This window comes from Macrotis lagotis, chromosome 1 (genome assembly GCF_037893015.1).
Source record: "Macrotis lagotis isolate mMagLag1 chromosome 1, bilby.v1.9.chrom.fasta, whole genome shotgun sequence".
Classification (NCBI taxonomy): domain Eukaryota; kingdom Metazoa; phylum Chordata; class Mammalia; order Peramelemorphia; family Peramelidae; genus Macrotis; species Macrotis lagotis.
This window is the reverse complement of record NC_133658.1, coordinates 817,707,584-817,727,335: the sequence shown is the minus strand read 5'-3', so window position 1 is coordinate 817,727,335 and position 19,752 is coordinate 817,707,584. Positions and strand designations below refer to the sequence as shown.

At 34.9% G+C, this 19,752-nt stretch overlaps 1 long non-coding RNA gene across 1 annotated transcript in view; it reads right to left on the bottom strand.

The window, feature by feature from the left end:
- The window catches only part of LOC141508443 (uncharacterized), a 142,923-nt gene that overhangs the window by 98,159 nt on the left and 25,012 nt on the right, over window positions 1-19,752 (bottom strand). The gene's annotated exons all lie outside the window — the stretch shown is intronic.

Below are 19,752 nucleotides of genomic sequence, written 5' to 3'. Positions count from 1 at the left end.
ATAAGGCTCAGCAACTATTAACAAACTGGTTGGGGGCCAGGCTGGGGTGCTCTGAAGCTTAGATGTCTCTAGATTTGAAAAATACTTGGAAAATAATAGAAAGAGAACTAACTAAGGACCTACTTAAAGTCAATTACACAGAGTATGATTGACAGGCCTTAAAAACTGGTACTTTGTTATTGCTAATGCATACAGATTGGGGATCAATAAGAATGTACATCAGATATATTAGAAACATCATCCTATAGAGTCATCTAAAAATCAAATTCAAATGACAAAATTTTTTCAGTTCTATAAATTTGATTAAGGAAGATTTCAGAGGATAAGTAGGAGAGGGGAATGAGCTAGATCTTGAAAGATGAATGAGTAGAGTTTACCACATGAAAATATATTTCAAATCACTATGAAGAAAGTAATTTAAACAACTCTGTCATTTTATCTCTTCCCATGAAAATTTGCAAAGATAGCAAAAAAAAACTGAGAATGGTCAGTGTTGGATTTGCAATATGGAAAATAGGCACATTGAGTCAATATTGGGGAAGTAGTGTTATGACCCAAACATTCTAGAAAACTACTTGGAATTAGTAAGTAAATGAGACTGAATGATTCATGTCCTTTGAACCAGTCTGAATTATAACTAGCACTTCAGCAAAGTTTTTTAAATTCTGTGACTTTTTCTTCATTTAGAAAACAAAGTAATCATCACCCTGAGCCATGAAGAACCTTGATGGGATTCACGTTCTAAAAAAGTAATGATATCATTAACATTTCATCATTTTATGTCCAAACTACAAAGTTGGTTTTCATTACTGGCATCCTCTTATCATTCTTATCACTCTTTATGGAACCAAAGAGGCTTATTTATTCCTTTTCACTTTATTGATTTCCATTTTTAACCTCTATGAATATAGAATTTTCACACACTCTTTAAGAAAGTTTCATCTGTGTCAGCATATGTCAGAGGAGCCATACAGAAAATAATCAAAATATGCCAGAAATAAATTTAGACCATTAGAGAAGAGGGAACGTTCAATTAGTCATTCATTTTCCTTCAAAAGTACAGTTCTATTATAGACATTCCCTATGTTATGACAGTTAATTTGGGTTTTGTTTTTGTATCCCCAGCAACTAACTCAGTGCAGAGCACAGAGTAGATACTTAATAAATGAATGCTTATTTCTGTATGAATAAGGAATGTCTTAGAAATGGTTCAGTGAGATCCAGGGAAGAAAAGAAGAGTAAATACAAAGATGGATTAAATGAAGAACCATCTTGAAGGAAGATGGTGATAGTATGAGGAGAGTTTGATTCAGAGTCATAGAACCCTAATCTGAATTCCAATTCTGTTACCTGTTTGAACACTTCACTCCACTAGACCTCAGTTTGCTCAATTCACAAAATGAAAGTATTGGAATAGAAACTTTCTAAGGCCTCTTAAAGTTCTAATAATCTAGGATCTTTTTGATCCTAATTTGGTCTGCAATTATAAGAATGTTTTCCTGAACTACAAGTTTCACAGTTCCATGCACTGTATTCTGCCATGCTTATAGAGGATGAATGGATAAAGGAGTTCCATTTGCTCTGGAAAACAAATTAATTTTCCAATGAAACATCACTGTTTACACATTCCATTTCTTGATTCTAACTAGTAGTAATATGGATAAGGAGGGGAGTCCTATGAAAGGAGTGATCAGTCACCAAAGGCAAGTCTGTGACTCTGACTTCATTCTTGCTCTAGAATGAATTCTATGGTTTTCTATGAGATGGGATAACTGAAAATACTGTCATAGATTCTAGGATCAAAGGATAATAGATTTAGAGTTGGAAAGTACCTAAAAATCCATCTTTTTTTGAAAATAAGGAAACTAAAGCCCAGAGAGAGTAAGTAACTTACCCAAAGTCATAACAGTAGTATCAAAGGCAGGATTCAATCCCAATCCTTTGACTCAATCCAGCCCTCTTTCTAGGTACAGATAGATAGCACTTCTATGCTGTATCAATATCAATAGCAATTCATTTGCTTCATCAGTGGGAAAGAAAAACTGGGAAACAAAGACTCTTGTCTCCTGTCCTTTTTTCTTTTATCCACTGAGCTTCCCAAAAGTCTAACATCTCAGAACTTCAAGAAAATATTATTTGGGAACAGAAATGGAGAGTTGGTGGTGTTGGGAGCAGAAAAATGTATGCCTTATTGGTTTATCTTCCTAGAAATCCGAATTCTCAGGCAAGGTATGCCTGTCTTTCAAAGACCTACAATATGAACTACACAACAACAAAGATTTTATGTCTACACGAATGTATTTCTCAAACATTTGTATTCAAAACATCTTGGCAAAACAGCAATAAAAATGCTTAAATGGGAGAAAAAGCTCTTTGTATTCAGACTTACTTTCATGAAAACAGTAGAATCCCAAGTAACTATCTGAGATATTTAAGGGTGATAATAAATAGTAGTAGCTAACAGTTATATTGGACTTAGAATTAAAAAGCACTTTACATATATTATCTCAATTGACACCCACACACCTGCATGCACACATTCACCAATTCTCTGAAGAAGTTGATACAACTATTATAGCATCACTGTATTACTGGTGAGAAAATTCATAGAGGTTAAATTGCTTGTATCTGTCAAAATTCTTGGGGATGTTTAGATTACATTAAAGAAAACTCAAAGAGAAACAAAATAACTGCCTTCATGTCTTTGAAAGGTTACCAAATGGAAGGAAGGATTTTTCCTTTTCAGCCCTAGATGGCAAAGAGAAGGCATTGGGCAAAGAAGAAATCTAGACATGTTATTAGGAAAAACTCCCTATAAACTAGACCTAACCCAAAGTGGAAAGTTTCCTCTTCTTAGAGGTCTTCAAACTGGAAAATCATTTATCGATTTATTACAGAGGGGATTCCTTATGTGTACAGATTACATTGAATGACCACTTAGGTCACTTACAAATCAAAATCTGTGATTATTGAAAGTTGCACATCTAGGCAAAGAATTGGTGATTGATGGGATACTCATCAGTTAAGGAATGGATGAAGAAATTGTGTAATATGATTGTTATAGATGGATACTATTATATTGGGAGAAATGACAAAGGAGATGGTTACAGAAAAACCTGAGAAGACTTAACTGAACTGAGGCAAAGTGAAGTGACCAGAACTAGGGAACATTGTACACAGTAACAGCATATCGTAATACTAATCAATTGGAAAGACGCGACACTCTGATCAAAACAATGGCCCAAGACAATTCCAAAGAATTAATAATAAAAAATTCTATCCACCTCCTGAGAGAGAATTAATAAATTATAAGTGCAAATTGAAACATTTTTCCCATTTTATTTTCCTAGGGTTTTTTTTGGCAACATGCCTAGTATTGAAACTTTCATTGCCTAACTTCATATGAATTTTATTTTTTGCCTTCTTAATGGGTGGGGAGGAACTGGAAGGGAAGAAAAAAGTTGGTACTCAAAATTTTTAAATCAGTGCTAAGAAAAGGAAAAATAATATTGCACTCAGGGCAGATCTTGAAGAAGCATAGTGTTCTTGAAATGATACTAAACACTGTCTTAAAGAATAACCAATCAATTAATATTTATTAACAATCTCCTATTTGCCAAATGCTGTGCTAAGCACTAGAGATACAAAAAAAGAAACTAGGAACTTAGATTCTAATGGAGAAGACAACATAGGTACACATGTATACAAACAAGTTATTTGGAGAATAAATAGAACATAATTAACAGAAAAAGAGCACTTGAATTAGGTGGGATTAGGAAAAGCTACCTGTAGAAGATGAGACCTTAATTCACTATTTGACAAAACCTGTTGAGAAAACTGGAAAAATTAGGGTGAAAATGGGTACAGAATTTAGACATGAAGGGTGTTACCATAGACTAATTAACAGATTAAGAAATACTCTATCTGTCAGACCTATGGAAAGGGGAGAAATTTATGACCAAACAAAAAATATATTATAAAATGCAAAATAGATAATTGTAACTATGTTAAATTAAAAAGGTTTTGCACTAATAAAACCAAAATTGACAAGATTAGAAGAAAAAAGAAACTATTTTCACAGCTAGGGGTACTGTAAAGGTCTCATTTCCAAAATATATAGAGAATTGAATCAAATTTATAAGGTTACAAGTCATTCCTTAATTTATAAATGGTCAAAATATATGAACAGGCAGTTTTTAAATGAAGAAATTAAACCTATAAATAGTCATATGAAAAAAATACTCCAAATCAATATTGATTAAAGACATGCAAATTAAAACAACTATGATATACCACCTCACTCCTATCATGTTGGCTAAGATGACAAAAAGGGAAAATGATCAGCACTGGAGAGGTTGTAGGAGGATCGGGACATTAATGTACTGTTTGTAAAACTAATCATACCCTTCGACCCAGCAATACCAATACTAGACTTATATCCATAAGAAATTATAAAAATTGTAAAAGTTCCACTTGTTCCAAAATATTTATAGTAGTTCTTTTTATAGTGGCAAAGAACTGGAAATTTAGGGGATGCCCATCAATTGGGGAATGGCTGAACAAGTTATGGTATATAAATGTTATGGAGTACTTTTTTTTTTTTTAAGAAACCATGAATGGTCGAACTCCAGAGAAGCATGGATAGAATTACACAACTAATGTTGAGCAAATGGAGGAGAACCAAGAGAACATTGTACACATTAACAAGACATGTGACTTGATCAACTATGATGGATGCAATTCCTCTCCACAGTTCAGAGAGCTAGGTCAACTCTGGGAGATCTGTAATAGACAATGCCATTGTCATCCAGACGAAAAAACAAAACAAAACAACAAAAAAACACAGAATCTCAATAAACATTATGTTCACTTTTTAAAAATTTCTCTTATGTTATCCTATAGTTCTCTCTTTTTCTTTAGTCTTAATTTCTCATACACAAAATGACTAATATTCAAATGTTAAATACAAATGTATAATTTCGCTAGACAGAAGAGAAGGTATAAGAAAAGTATGTAACATAAATATGCAAGTAGATGAATATTAAAAAGCTTTCATGTCATGTAAATGGAAAAATAAAATAAAGTATCAATTGTAAAAAAAAAAAACTTTAAAAAGATGAGATCTTAGCTGAAACTTGAAGGAAGCCAGGGAGGAAAATGTCTCAGACATGAGAGACATCCAGAGTGAATGTTCAGAATCAAGAGATAGAGTGTCCTATTTGTCACACAGTCAAGAAGGCAGAATCTCTAGATCTAAGAGTGCAAAATAGAAGTTTGATGTAAGAAGAATAAGTACTTTATTTATCTAGTCAATTCCATTTCCAATAAATTGTATTCTCTAGAATTTAACTGTGTTGAGTCATTTCAGTCTTGTCCAACTCCTTTAGCTCGTTTTTACAAGTAAAGAAACTGAGGTAAACAGGATTAAGTGATTTGTCCAGAGTCATTCATCCTTAAATGTCTGAGGATGAATTTGATCTCAAATTTTCCTGATTCTGCATCCTGTATTCTATCCATCCATTCTATCTAACTATCCTGTAGGGTTTATCACACCTAATCAATAGATTCCAGAAACAAAAAATCAGATAGCAAACATAAGACTAAAGAGTGAATCACTCAACATAGTGTTTGGCACAAAGTAAAGGGTTGAAAAAACATTTGATGTTGGATAGTTTAAGGGGGAGGAAGGAGAGGAACAAAATGGAAAGAAAGGGGGTGGGGAAAGCCTTATTCCTTGAATATTCATTTGTCCGAATTTTCATTTTAAATAAATAAATCTATATCTAATATATGAATATATGTGTGTATATATTTGTGTATATGTTTATGAAAGAAAGCTTGGTAGAGCAGATATTGTTAGGAACCTGGAGTCAGAACTATTTAGATTAATTCTGCTTCTGATGAGTGGAGAGACCATAATCAAGTCACTTAACCTCTCCATCACTTAATGCTTAAGGTCACTTGAATAATGACCTCAATTGAATTGTTATTTTTTTCTCTCTACTTCCAAAATAATCATTGTTAAGGGTGGATATCATAGAAATAGAGAGATAGACAATTCCTTCCTGTCTCAAGCTCTCACTATTCTGAACTAAATCAGGGGACTGGCTTTCTGAGACTCTCATTCTGCCATTCCTTTTCCAAGTAGACTTCCTGCCAGGCTTGCTTTAATGAATGGGTATTATTCATTGGTAATTAGCTAAATGAATTTGCATATACACAAATGTGGTGAAAACTTTAAAAAGAGTCTTTAGGTTAAACTGTATTCAAGAGCTTCTGATTCCAGGTTTAATTTGCTTAGGAAAACCATTCTTCATTAGCAGGACTGCCAAATAGGCACAATCATTCATTAAAACTCATAGTAGTGGTGTGTCTCTTCAGAAAGTGTCCCTGCACCAAGGAAGGGTCAGAAAATAAAATGAGAAATAGATATTTCTCTTCCCCATATAGCTCTCCCAGCCATTGTGCTCGGCTCTCATGCTGGCAACTCACTGGCTGACATTAAATCCTGACTCATCAGTCTTGTCTCCAGAAGTCACAGAAAGGAGAGAGGGAAACAGTGATAGCAAGAAGTCCTTTAGAGGACAAATTGCTAATGTGTCAGTGGCATTAAAGAATGGTTTGTTGGTCACCATGGTGACATCTCTGGAAAAATGGATGATCAGTAGGTGAATCTATTTTAAATGGGCATAAATTGCCCTAAGCAAGAACATCAGGAGGAAGCAAGAATAATAGAATTACTTTACAGTTTGGTACACAGCTGAGCTCCACTGAAGTTCTCCAAGATGCTACTTCCTCCCTGAAATGTGAGTTAGTAAAGCATTTTAAAAGCATCAAGAAATCAAATAGTGGGATGGGGAATATATTGGACTAGAATTCAGGAAACCTGTATTCTATTTTTGTTTTTACTCCCTACTAGCCTTAACTAGTGATGTTTGATAGGTAATTTCCTCTCTCCCTCTGAGCCACAGTTTCATACACTATAACACTAATGGGATCAAATTCATGTTCTCTACAGTCCTCGTAACTCTCTCTAGTCTTCCTTTCTCTCTCAAGTATGTGTGCTCTATAAATAAGGCTCATGGGTACAAAATTCTGAAATCAACCTTCACTGCCAGTCCATATAAGCAACACTAGATGAGAAGTGGAGGCATCCTATCATTTCAGTAATTCAGTATGTCTAAAGTGGTAGTGCTTCAGAAAATCTATAAAATGGAAGGAAGATCGATACTACCTGCCTCCCAAGATTGCCAAGAAGAAAGCACTTTGTAAACTTTATTTCTAAACCAAGAGTCAACATGTAAAATGGGAAATAGATATTTCTCTTTCCCACACATTGCCACCAGTCTTGGGTTTATCTATTTTTCTCTCCAAAGTTCAGTGGCACAACAGATAAAATTCTGAATCTGAAGGTAGGAAGAGTCACCTTCTTGAGTTCAAATCTGACTGAGAAAGTCACTTAACTGCTTGCCTCAGTTTCCTCATCTGTACAATTATTTAAAGAAAAAACTGCAAACCATTCCACTATCTTTGCCAAGAAACCTCCATATGGTGACACAAAGAGACAGACTTGACTGAAATCAACTGGACAAATCACTACTTGCTGTACCTGAGAGATCAAGAAAAGTGGATAAGGTCCCATGTTACACACACAAAAAAAATTATAGAAGTACCTTTTTGTTGTAGCAAATAATTGGAAACAAATGTGGCACCCATAAATTACTGAAAAAAATATGTTATAGAAACTTAATGGGAATTAATAGGAACTTAAACAAAAGACCTGTTATTGTGACGATAGTATACCAACAAAAAAAAGTCAATAAAATATTTAAATGGTGGTAGTTTAAAGAGTGAAGAGGATGATACAACAGATGTGGCATACTGCATGTTCTTTCAAATGAAGTCAAAAATATAATTAGTTTTAATTAATTACTTTACTTTGTTACTTATAAAGACCTCTCATGAAAAGAGGACGGAAAGATGATCAGAAAGATACAAGTAAACAGGTCAGGTTTGAAACTCTTGTGTTATATTTAGGATACACTTTATTATATATTTAATATATATGTAATTTATATATAACTTATATGAGAAATATATAAATACATAATGAGTAGATAAATAATATAAATTTTATATACAATAAAAATATTATTTTTATTATATATTTATGATATTTTTTAAACTAGCAGTATATTCAGCATGTAATAGATTCCTGGTTTTACATATGGCCTCCCTTCTTATTCTTTGCATATTAATCATTGATGTCTTAGGTTCATAACAAAAAAAAAGATTTTTTTCAGTTGTCATCAGGGATGTAAAAGAAGTAGAAAACTAATTTCTTCCTTTGAGAAACTTGTGAATTTATTGGGTGGACAAAAGTGACCCCAAGATCTGTTTTATACAAATTCAGTTCATTCTTAAGGCTTCATATATATTTTTTTATGCCTCAGGTTCCCACTTAAAAGTTTTTCCTTTTGGCATAGTGGATAAAGCACTGACCTTAGAATCAGGAGTACCGCAGTTCAAATCCAGTCTTTAACACTTATTAGCTGTGTGACCTTGGGAAAATAACCCCAATTGCCCCACATCCTGGGTCATTTCCAAGTCATCTTGCTTCATATTTGGACTGGACCCAGATGGCTCTGGAGAAGAAAGTGAGGCTGATGACCTAGCACAGCCCCCTCACACAAATCCAGTTCATGTGCTTGTCATGACATCACCTCCTTGATGTCATGATCTTCAAAAATGAAGGACAGAGGGGCAGCTAGGTGGCACAGTGGATAGAGCACCAGCCCTGGAGCCAGGAGTAGCTTAGTTCAAATCGAACCTCAGATACTTAATAATTGCCTGGCTATGTGACCTTGGGCAAGTCACTTAACCCCATTGCCTTAAATAAAAAATTTTTAAAAAGAAAATGAAGGACAGACATTATTATTGCCTTGAGGATATGATATAGTAGTAAAAGCACCATACCTTGAATTGGGAGAGACCTGAATTCAAAATTCAGGCTCAAACATTTGCTAGGTGATATTTGCTAGTTGTGTGACTGTGGAAAACTCCCTTCAACCCATCTCACTGTTTCAATTTTCCTGACTATAAAATGGAAGGGAGATTGGTACTACCTGCCTCCCACGATCACTGCTATAGAAATGTGAGTAGCTATTGTTAGCTCCTTTCTTTTATTTTCTATTTTTCTTCCTTTCTTTCTTCCTTTCTTTTTTTCTTTCTTTCTTCTTTAACCAATCCTGTGATTTCAGGTCTCAGTGAAGGACTTTCCCTACCAAAACATATAAGAACCTACTCTGCAACTTCTCAGAAAGTTGCCTATTTGCTATATATAAAAACCAAAGAAGACGGTGCTTAAAACTGTAGATGGTGCATATTACCTTGTAGAAACTCAGAGTAGGGGAACAAGAGACCTGAAGAAGTCAGGAATTGTGATACTTTAACTAGGTCCTGCAACAAAGGGTGGGGAAGAGAAGTTTGGAGGATATTCCAAGAGAAGAGAGGAGAACATCCTTAGGCAAAGGTGCTCAAAAAGCAAATATGACTTGAATGGGAGATAGAGTAGCAGTCTTTGTTTGTACATCATGACAATCAGCTTACATCTGTGACCAAAATGAAAAACTTCTTGGAACTGACAATTCTAAAACAAGTGTTAAAACCCTTGCATCAACATTCTAAGCATGACACCCTTATGGAAATGCAATCTCCTACAGTCATTTGGCTATTAGAGCATAGAAATGCTTAATTAAATGGAATTGTTGAATTGCATCTACCTCCATTTCATATGCAGAGAAGTTTCTTCCTTTTTTTTATTAAAGAAGCAATTACATTGCAGGATGTAATTAAAAGCTAATGACAAATTCTTTTGAAATTCTATAAGTGAACCAGCTCAATCAAAAGGAAATCAAACCTACAAAGTAGAAATTTTTCAATTAACTTAAAACAGAAGTATTTCCCCTTTAAATAGATTTAGGATAGATAGTCTTGTCCTCAGAGACAATCAAGAGTTGATATTTCTGTCCCAAGTCCATAAAGTCTACAGATCGAAACAAAAACTCAATCTAACTAAACCCCTGGGACTTGGCTGTTAGGAAAGGAAAGCATGTCTATTTCTTAGAAATAGCAGAGATGTTGCTAGTCACCTTTGTGTTGTTTTTGAAAGCAGTATATAATAAATGTTGTGGTCATTGGAGAGCAAGACTTTCACTGTTTACTTCTGTTAGGTGACTCTTGTAGTTGTCATTGTACATCCTTTGTTCTCAAAGAGGACCAGTGATATCATGTGAGGGATGACTTGACTTGTGTATGAATTGGAAATGAGAGACTTCAACGATCACAGTCCCTGAGGGGTACATAGGAGGAGGTTTTCAATGAGAAGTATATGAAAGATAGTAAAATTGTTGACTGATAACTTTACCTTTGCAGAGAAGTTTGGAATCCTAGATTTTGAGTTCATTGGCAATTGGTCATCTAGTTCAATCTCTGCATTTTACAAATGAGGAAATCATAGCCCAAATGTGATATTCTCAAGGTTAGGTTTTAAGTGACTGATCTAAAGTCAGAACTGAGGTCCTAGGATGCCAGACCCATTAGTCCTTCCACCATATACATCTGCCACTTCCAATTCAATCAGAATTTATTAAATTCAAAACACTGAATTAAATATTAGTGATAAGAATAAAAAAATTTCAAGTCTTGAGATTACATGCTACTGAAGTAAAGGGTTATGACATTCAGGGAAATTATATGATGCTTGTCCTTTATTCTCAAAGAAGACTATGACATTAGGGAGGTGATGCTACGACAAGCACATGATTGTGGTTCCTGAGTACTCGAGCAATATAATAGTATAATGAAAGAATAGGACAAAGACATGATCAAAAACTTTAATGTGGGAATATTTGTGAATGGAGAAAATTCTTTAAAAATGGAGGATTAAGGAAATTAAGAGAGAGAGAGAAAGTAAGAGTTAGGTTGAATCGTAAGGAACTGAAGAATTCTAAAAAGGTGGATATGGCTAAAGCATGTACTCCAAGGCACAAGGAATTATCAGTGCAAATTCATTGAGGTAGATGATAGCATGATGATTTCAAAGAATAACTAGTATTTTTAGGTTAGTGGGAACACAGAAAGCTTAATTTCAAAGACACCTAAGGAGGACTTGAATATATCAACTAAATATGTAGTGTGCATTTATTGGTTAGAAACTACACTTTTACAAAGAAATTAGGCTCCATTGTCACAGGGAGGAAATATAGGTTGGTCTGGCTAAGAACAAAAGGAAGCAAAGACAAGACACAAAGTGGGAAGAAGGAACCTAAGTGAATTACATCAATGGGAAAAAAAAAGCAACCTAAGTACCTCTTTCCTAATTCAGAGGAGTTTCCAGGGCTACCAGTTATGTGTATTGATAGATAACACTGAAGCGAATGTGTAACTTTCTAGGGGACCTAAAGGGAAGCAATATGACAAGTCCTGGTAGAAAACAAGACATATTTTCATATGCTTGAGGACAGTGACTAATAATAATGACACAGGATCTTACAATCATAGATTTGGAAGTGGAAGTTACTTTGGAGATCTTCTAGCAAGCTATCTACTTGCATCTGTTAAGTATTTATAAGGTGCCAAACTACACAAAAGGAAAAACATTTTTAAAAACATGAACAGTTCTTGTATAATATTATATAGATCACATCTGGAATATGAGCCAGAACTTTTAGCTCTAGGATAGTGAGAACCAGTCCAGAAGGGGCCAAACAGATTGAAGGACATCTACTGCAGTTGTTTTACCCTCTTTTGGCTATCTGAGTATTCTCACCTTTATTCTATATCTATTCCATCAATAAAGATCTGAGTCACCTTCTAAAAAAACCTTATTGACCAGTAAAAATACTAAGCTATGAGTGGATGATATTTAAAGTTTGTAAAGACGAAGAAGATAAAGGAGAGAATGTCTCATTCTAGGGCTGGGGCAGGAAACATTCCACCCACCAGCTGAGAAATCATTTGGACTGGCGCTACCAAGGCAACCACATTCAGGACTCAAACTCTAAGAAATCTTGGAGCTTTTTAGGAGTGAATTAATTAAATGTTTGACCAAATATAGTAGGCTAATTTTTTAATGTGAGTTTTGGCACAAAAAAGGTTCCCCACCCCTGTTCTAAGGAAATGAAAGATTTGATCAGTGGGAAGAAACTAAGCTGAGTGCTTGGAAGGGGGAAAATATTATTGTATCAGAAATATATCATGAGCTGGAGAGAACAAAAGACTGCAAGGAATGTGGGAGGCTTTTTTTCTCCTTTCTTCTCAAAGAAGATCATGATATCAGGAAGATGATGCTACAATATGCATGTGAATTGGCTTTGATTGAGGCAGGTGCTTTGCAAAGTCAAAAGCCTCACTTTTTCCTCTAGAACCATCTGGGTCAAATAACCAGATATGAATCAGGTTGAATGGAAATGGTCCTGAATCTGAGGAAATCAGGATTAAGTGACTTGTCCAAGGTTGCACAGCTAGTAAATGTCAAGTGTCCGAGGTTGGATTTGAATTCAGGTCCTCCTAACTTCAGGGTCAGTGCTTTAACCATTGTGCCCCCTCACCTAGAGTGTGGGGAAATATTTTTGAATCAAGGTCACCATTCTTGATCAGCTGGACTTAAAAGAAAGGAGTCCCCACTCAAGAAGAGAGAAAACTGAAAGGAAGTCAAGACTTCATGGAAAAAAGAAGTTTCTGCTCTTCCCTAATGCCCTGGAAATAGCCTGCATTGTTCTCTAGTGCCATCTAATGTATTCATCTGTTAATGAATTATAGAAAAGAATATATTATAGACATAAAATAAAGAAATTCAGAGAAATGTAAATAATCTTTAATGTAATTTAATAAAGCAAGGAAATATATGAATTTATTTTTGAAATATTTTAGGGGCAGCTAGGTGCACAATGGATAGAGCACAAGCCCTGGAGTCAGGAGGATCTCAGTTCAAATCCAGCCTCAGACATTTAATAATTACCTAGCTACATGGCCCTGGGAGAGTTACTTAACCCTATTGTCTTGCAAAAAAAAAAAAAAAAGCAAAGATTTTAATTTTAAAATGTTTTGGTACTTAGAGAGAGTGACATTAAATTATTGAAAAAAGTCATTTGCATGAAACCCTTAGGTCAGAAAATAATAAATAGAAGAGATGTAGTTGGGAGGGTACCAACAAAAGAACAATGTACACATCAATAGCAACATTGTGAGATGAACAACCTTGATGGAAGCAGCTCCTCTCAGCAGTCCATTGAGATAGAACAACTGTATTAGATTGGCTATGAACTTTATTATTCCCATCCAGAGGAAGAAAAACAAAACAAAATTCACAAAAAAACAACCCTTCAGAATCTGATGAAGACTATAAAAATTATCTCTTATGTAACTCATTCCCTTAATCCTAAATCCTCATACCAAAAATTATTAATCAATAAACATGTTTCTCAAAATATGTATGTACAATGCTAACCTGACTGCTGCTGAGGGGATGGGGGTGGGAAGGAAGAGTGGAAGGAAATTTTGTAACTTAAAATTATACATGTACAATTTTTACAACTAGCATTCTGACAAAGAACTTATTTCCAAAATATATAGAGAACTGAGTCAAATTTATATAAAATTTTATATAAAGCCATTACCTAATAAATAAAGCCATTACCTAATTGGTCAAAGGATATGCAAAGACAAATTACAGATGAGGAAATCAAAGTGATCCATAGTCATATGAAAAGTTGCTCTAAATCATTACTTATTAGAGAAATGCAATTTAAAGCTTCTCTAAGGTACCACCTGACACCTCTCAGATTGGTCAATATGACCAGAAAGGACAATGATCAGTGTTGGAAGGGATGCAAGAAATCTGGGACACTAATGCATTGTTGGTGGAGCAGTGAACTTATCCAACCTTTTTGGAAAGCAATTTGGAATTACACCCAAAGGGCAACAAAAATGTGCATACCCTTTGATCCAGCAATACCATTACTAGGTATATACCCTGAAGAGATGAGGAAAAAGGGTAAAAACATCACTTGTACAAAAAATATTCATAGCAACCCCATTTGTGGTGGCAAAGAATTGGAACTTGAATGAATGTTCATCAGTTGGGGAATAGCTGAACAAATTGTGATTTATATATGTTATGAAACACTATTGTTCTATTAGAAACCAGGAGGGATGGTGATTCAGAGAAGCCTGGAGGGATTTGCATGAACTGATACTGAGAAAGATGAACAGATCCAGAAGAACATTGTACACCCTAACATCAAAATGGGATTGATGATTAATTTTAATGGACTTGCTCATTTCATAAGTGCAACAATCAAGGACAATTTTGGGGTGTCTGTGATGTAGAATACCATCTGTATTCAGAGAAAGAATTGTGGAGTTTGAATAAAGATCAAAGACTATTACTTTTAATTTTTAAAAAACCTGTTATCTTGTTCTGTAATTTTGCTATCTCTTATATTTTTTAAGGATATGGTTTCTCTCTCAGCATATTCATTTTAGATCAATGTATAGCATGGAAACAATGTAAAGACTAATAGACTGCCTTCTGGGGGGGAAGGAAGTGAGATTTGGGGGAAAATTGTAAAATTCAAAAATAAATAAATAAATTTATTTAAAAAATAAATAATATACATGTGCATATTGATGAAAATAAATAAATTTTAAAAATAAAATGAATGACTTATCTAAAAAAAGAAATGTGAATGAATGAATGAGGGAGAAAAGCATATTTTAAGTACTTGCTTTGTGCAAAGCACTATGCTAAATACTGGGAACATAAATAGAAAAATGAGACGATCCCTGCTTTTAAGGAGTTAGTATTTTAATGGGGAAGACAACATTTATGAAAAGTTTTAAGGGCAAATTGGATGGGAAAGTTTCACAGTCCTTGGGAAACAATGGCCAAGCAGATGGTAATGTTTTTTCCTTCAATGTTATTTTCATTGATAAGATCCTCTCAGCTTCTACTGCTGCATTATTTGTCATTGTCAAAGACTTTGGTGGTAAGAATTTTCTTTGTTCCAAGGACTATTACCTTTAATTTAGAAAAAAAACCTGATATCTTATTGTCTGATCTTGCTATCTCTTATACTTTATGTTTCTTCCTTAAGGATATGATTTCTCTCTCATCACACTCAATTTGGATTAATGTATACCATGGAAACAATGCAAAGACTGACAAATTGCCTTCAGTGAAGGGTGGGGGGAGGGAAGTAAGATTAGGGGGAAAATTGTAAAATTCAAAATAAATAAAATCTTAAAAAAAAAAAAAGAATTTTTCTTTGTTGGGCTGCTTGTTGACTGTGGCTGTGGCACCTTCAGAAGCAGTTGCCAGACTGCATTGTCTTGGAAGCATTGCTCTTCCATGCGCTTTTGCTTTCAGGGTCCTGAGCTGTCTACATTGAGGTTTGAGGGGAGATAATACTCAAAGGCATCTGTGTTAGGGATATGACTTGCCCAGACATGATGTCTCCCATCTCTACCTCAGGATATCTTGCTACTTAGCTAGACTGACTTGCCTGAACTAAGAGTAGCAATTGGTTTGTAGGTGGTGGGATCATCTAATTCTTCTACAGAAGTTACTTCCATAGATGCTGCCTAGAAGTACTGGACCAGAAATAAGACTGGTGTTCTGAGGAGTGGAAGGTCCCTGACCCTTGTAGGATTCTTGTACTTATCTATAAGCTGTTCCATTAGATTGTAAATTTCTTGCAGACTAGGACTATCTTCTATCTTTTTGTATCTCTGGCACTTAGCACACCATCTGGTACATGGAAAACATTTAATAAATAATTACTGATTGATTGATTGATGGTGGCATTTGATCAGCAATTGTTGCTAATGGTGGTATGAAAGCTGGACCCTTTTCCCACAATGGTTTCTCCCCTAAAAAATGACTACCCAGATTGACCTAAAAATGATTTGATAATTGGTAACTGCTTGAGTATTTTTTGGGGGAAGTTGATTTTTTTGAGGAGGGATACTGTTATTCCAGTAACTCTTAGACTTGGGGTCCTGAGCTGCCTCCATTAGAGGGGAAATTTGACTGTCAAGGTCACGGAAGAAGTTTGACTTGCCTGGCACATACAGAACTTTGTTTCCATAGTATAATATAGTGTTCCATAGTATAATATCCTTATGGATAATATAAACTATCTGAGGAAACAAAGCATAAACACAGAATCAAAAAAACCATAATTTATTTTTCATAAATAGGAATTTATCTCTCCCTTTCATTGTATGCAAATGGATCACCTTTTGGAGGTGGTGAGGAAAGGGGTCATGCATGTCTCTGATAACATTTTTTATAACACTTCTCCCACATAATTCTTCACCTACACTGGATCATGCCCTACTTACACCCATCAAGGGGATCTCCATTTATCTTTGAAAGATCTTCATTTGTTAAGAGAGACTAGAATTCCATGACTTTCAACTTCATAATACCTTCATAAGAACATTGGCATTAAAAGTTAGGTCCTGTTTCAGGGAAAATCTGGGATGGGAGGAGGATCTTGTAAGAACTGTGCAGTAGGGGCAGCTAGGTTGCACAATGGATAGAGAACACCAGCCCTGGAGTCAGGAAGACTTGAATTCAAATCCTGCCTCAGTCACTTAATAGGTATGTAACCTTGGGCAAGTCACTTAATTCTATTGCCTTGTCAAAAAAAACAAACAAACCAGAACTGTCCAATGACTGAAGACAATACTTGTGTGGTGTCTTACAGGAATTTTTATGTTTTTTAGGTGGAAAATATGAACCAGGAAAGGCAAAAAAGATTCCAGATGTTTTACCCACTTGTGCCATAAATAGTGTTTAGCACAAAGATTGCAAGTGGTATAGTGACAAAGGTACAATGGATTTTGGAATCAGACGGTCCCTTGATTAAATACAGTTCCCTTGATTAAATAATTTTCTCTCAATGGGTCTCAGTTTCCCTATCTATAAAATGGGGGGATCACACTAGATTATCTTAAAGATGCTTTGGGGGCTGTAAGTGTTGTTATCCTAAGTTCTATAAATTCTTAAAAGGAAAAAAAAGACTACTGTAGACTGGGAGAGTCTGAGAAAGGTTAGGGTCAGGGCAGAGACTCATTGAGCATTCAACAAGTATTTTCTTCTTTTCTCCATCATTGGAGGTAATCAAATAAATGCTAGAAGATTTCTAATTGGAATATTATATAGGCAGGGAGTGTAAGGGATATGCAGAAAATACTTTAGACCAAGGGATTCTGAATTCAGATGAAGCCTGAGACACTTATTATGTGACCATTTGTTGTTGTTGTTGGTCAGTCTTTTCGGTCATGTCCAACTCTGTGACTCCATTGGGGGACTTTGTGGCAAAGATATAGGAATGGTTTGCCATTGCCTTCTCCAACTTATTTTACAGATTAGGAAACTGAGATAAACAGGGATAAAAGACTTGCCCAGGGTCATACACTTAATACAGTAGACTTAATAAAATCTGAGGTCAGATATGAACTCAGGTCTCCCTTAGTACAGGCCTGGCATTCAATCCATTGTACCAACTATCTGCCTCTAAGTCAGAAAGGCCTGAATTCACATCAGATCTCAATTACTTATTAATTATGGATCTGTAAACAAGTTTTTAAACCTTTTTCTGTCTCCATTTCCTCAATTGTGTAATATGGATAAATAATAGTACCTTTGTCCCCAAGGTAACTGAGAATCAAATGAGAAAATATGAATGCTAGCTATTATTATTATTGTTATTGTTGTCATTATTATTATCAGCCTAGCAGTCAACTAGGTGATGCAGTGGATAAAATACTGGCCTTATAATCAGGACCTGAGGCAAAATTCAGCTTTAGATACTTGACACTTATTAGCTGTGTGACCTTGGGTAAGTCACTTCACCCTGATTGCCTCACATCCACAGCCATCTCTGGTCATCCTGATTCATATCTGGTCACTGGATCCATATGACTCTGGAGCAGATAGTGAGTCTGGTGACTTAGCACAGTTCCCCCTCATTCAAATCCAGTTCATGTGCTTGCCATGATATCAATTTTTTAATGGCATGGTCTTCTTGGAAAATGAAAGACAAATTCCATCATCCATCTAGCAAATGATCTAGAATTAGCTGCAGATTAAATTAATCAAATGTCAGCCAATATGTATAAAAGCCAGATCTTTTTGGCCCTGCTTTGGGAAAAATACAAAAATATGCAGCTAAAATTCTATTAATCCTTCAATTAGAGCAAAGACCGAGATGGCAACAAGGGCCAAGTCACCAAACTGGAAGGCATCCTTGGCACTGTTTCATGTAACAAGTCTAGATTTTTGCTTTCAGTCTTTGAAGTGAGCTTGTTCCTCCTCTACAATCTGCCTGTAATGGAAATTTTAGTGAGATTCCTAAGATAATGTCACCAAAAGGAAGGAAATTGCAAGGTCTCAAAGTCTTCGCATCTGCACAACACAAAAAAAATGTAGATGTTTGAAAAACAAATGTGTATAAGTGATGGGCACATGACTTTTAAGATTGAATTTATTGAGTCAAATGATAATGATTTCATTGAGTCAAAGCTATGGCTCAGTGAGGAAAAACAGTTATTGCTAAAGAATGTTTTATTTATTTAATCTACAGATTTTTATTAAGCACATATTATGATGCCAAATACCCTGCTGAAGGCTAATACAGAACAAAACAAATACTATCATTATCCCCAAGGAGCTCATATTCTAATAGGGGAGATAGATTACCAAAAAAGCATGCACATACAAAACATACAGGGTCATTCAGAAATAATCTCAAATGGAAGGCACTAAGCAATGTTGGGGATTGAGAAAAAGTCTCATGCAGAAGGGATTTGAGTGGAATAATTTAAAAAAAAACATGGAAGGCAGGAGGTAGAAACAAATTGAGAGTACGTAAGCATGGGCGATGGTAAAGATTGGGAAGGCACCCAGTTGAGAGATGGAGTACCTGTGCCAAACCAGTAAAAAGGTCAATGTCAATGGATCATAATTTACATGAAGAGAAGTAAAATATATAGACTAGGAAAGTAGCAAGCAAACAGGATGTGAGGTCTTTAAAAGTCAAATAAAGGATGTTATATTTGATCTGGTAGTCATATAAGGAGCCACTAGTGTTTATTGAATAGGGGAGTGACATGGTCAGTCTTGAACTTTAGGAGGATCCCTTAGCTAGCCAAGTGGAGAATGGACTGTTGCGGGAAGAGTCTTGAGACAGAGATGAAATAACAAATTCTTGTACTTTATAGAAACCTGGAGATTTCTTTGAGTGTTAAATTATTTCTTCATTTTCTGGAAGTTATTTGAAAAGATAAACTGTTAGACTTTATTAATAACTTTAGCTGGGGGGAATTAGAAGTCAATGTGGGATACAATTTATATAATTAGAATTACAGAGCTCATTCAGGCTTGACTAGAAAAACATACTTTTCAACAGAACATTTTAATGAAACACTTTTAGTTTTATCAAAAGTTTATTTAAAATAATTAGCATTTGTGTTTACAGAAGTTAGAATTTGTTAAGAAATCTCTAAGTTGGATCTTATGTATCTTGGGAAATTAATATTGTATTAAGGTTCTTGAGTTTATTTTGATGACACCAATTTAAAGAGCATAATATTATATTTCCTAAGAATTATGAGTATTGATTTCATTATTCTGTTTCATTTTGTTAACTGAACTTATCTTCCTGGTGTTTCTTTTACCTG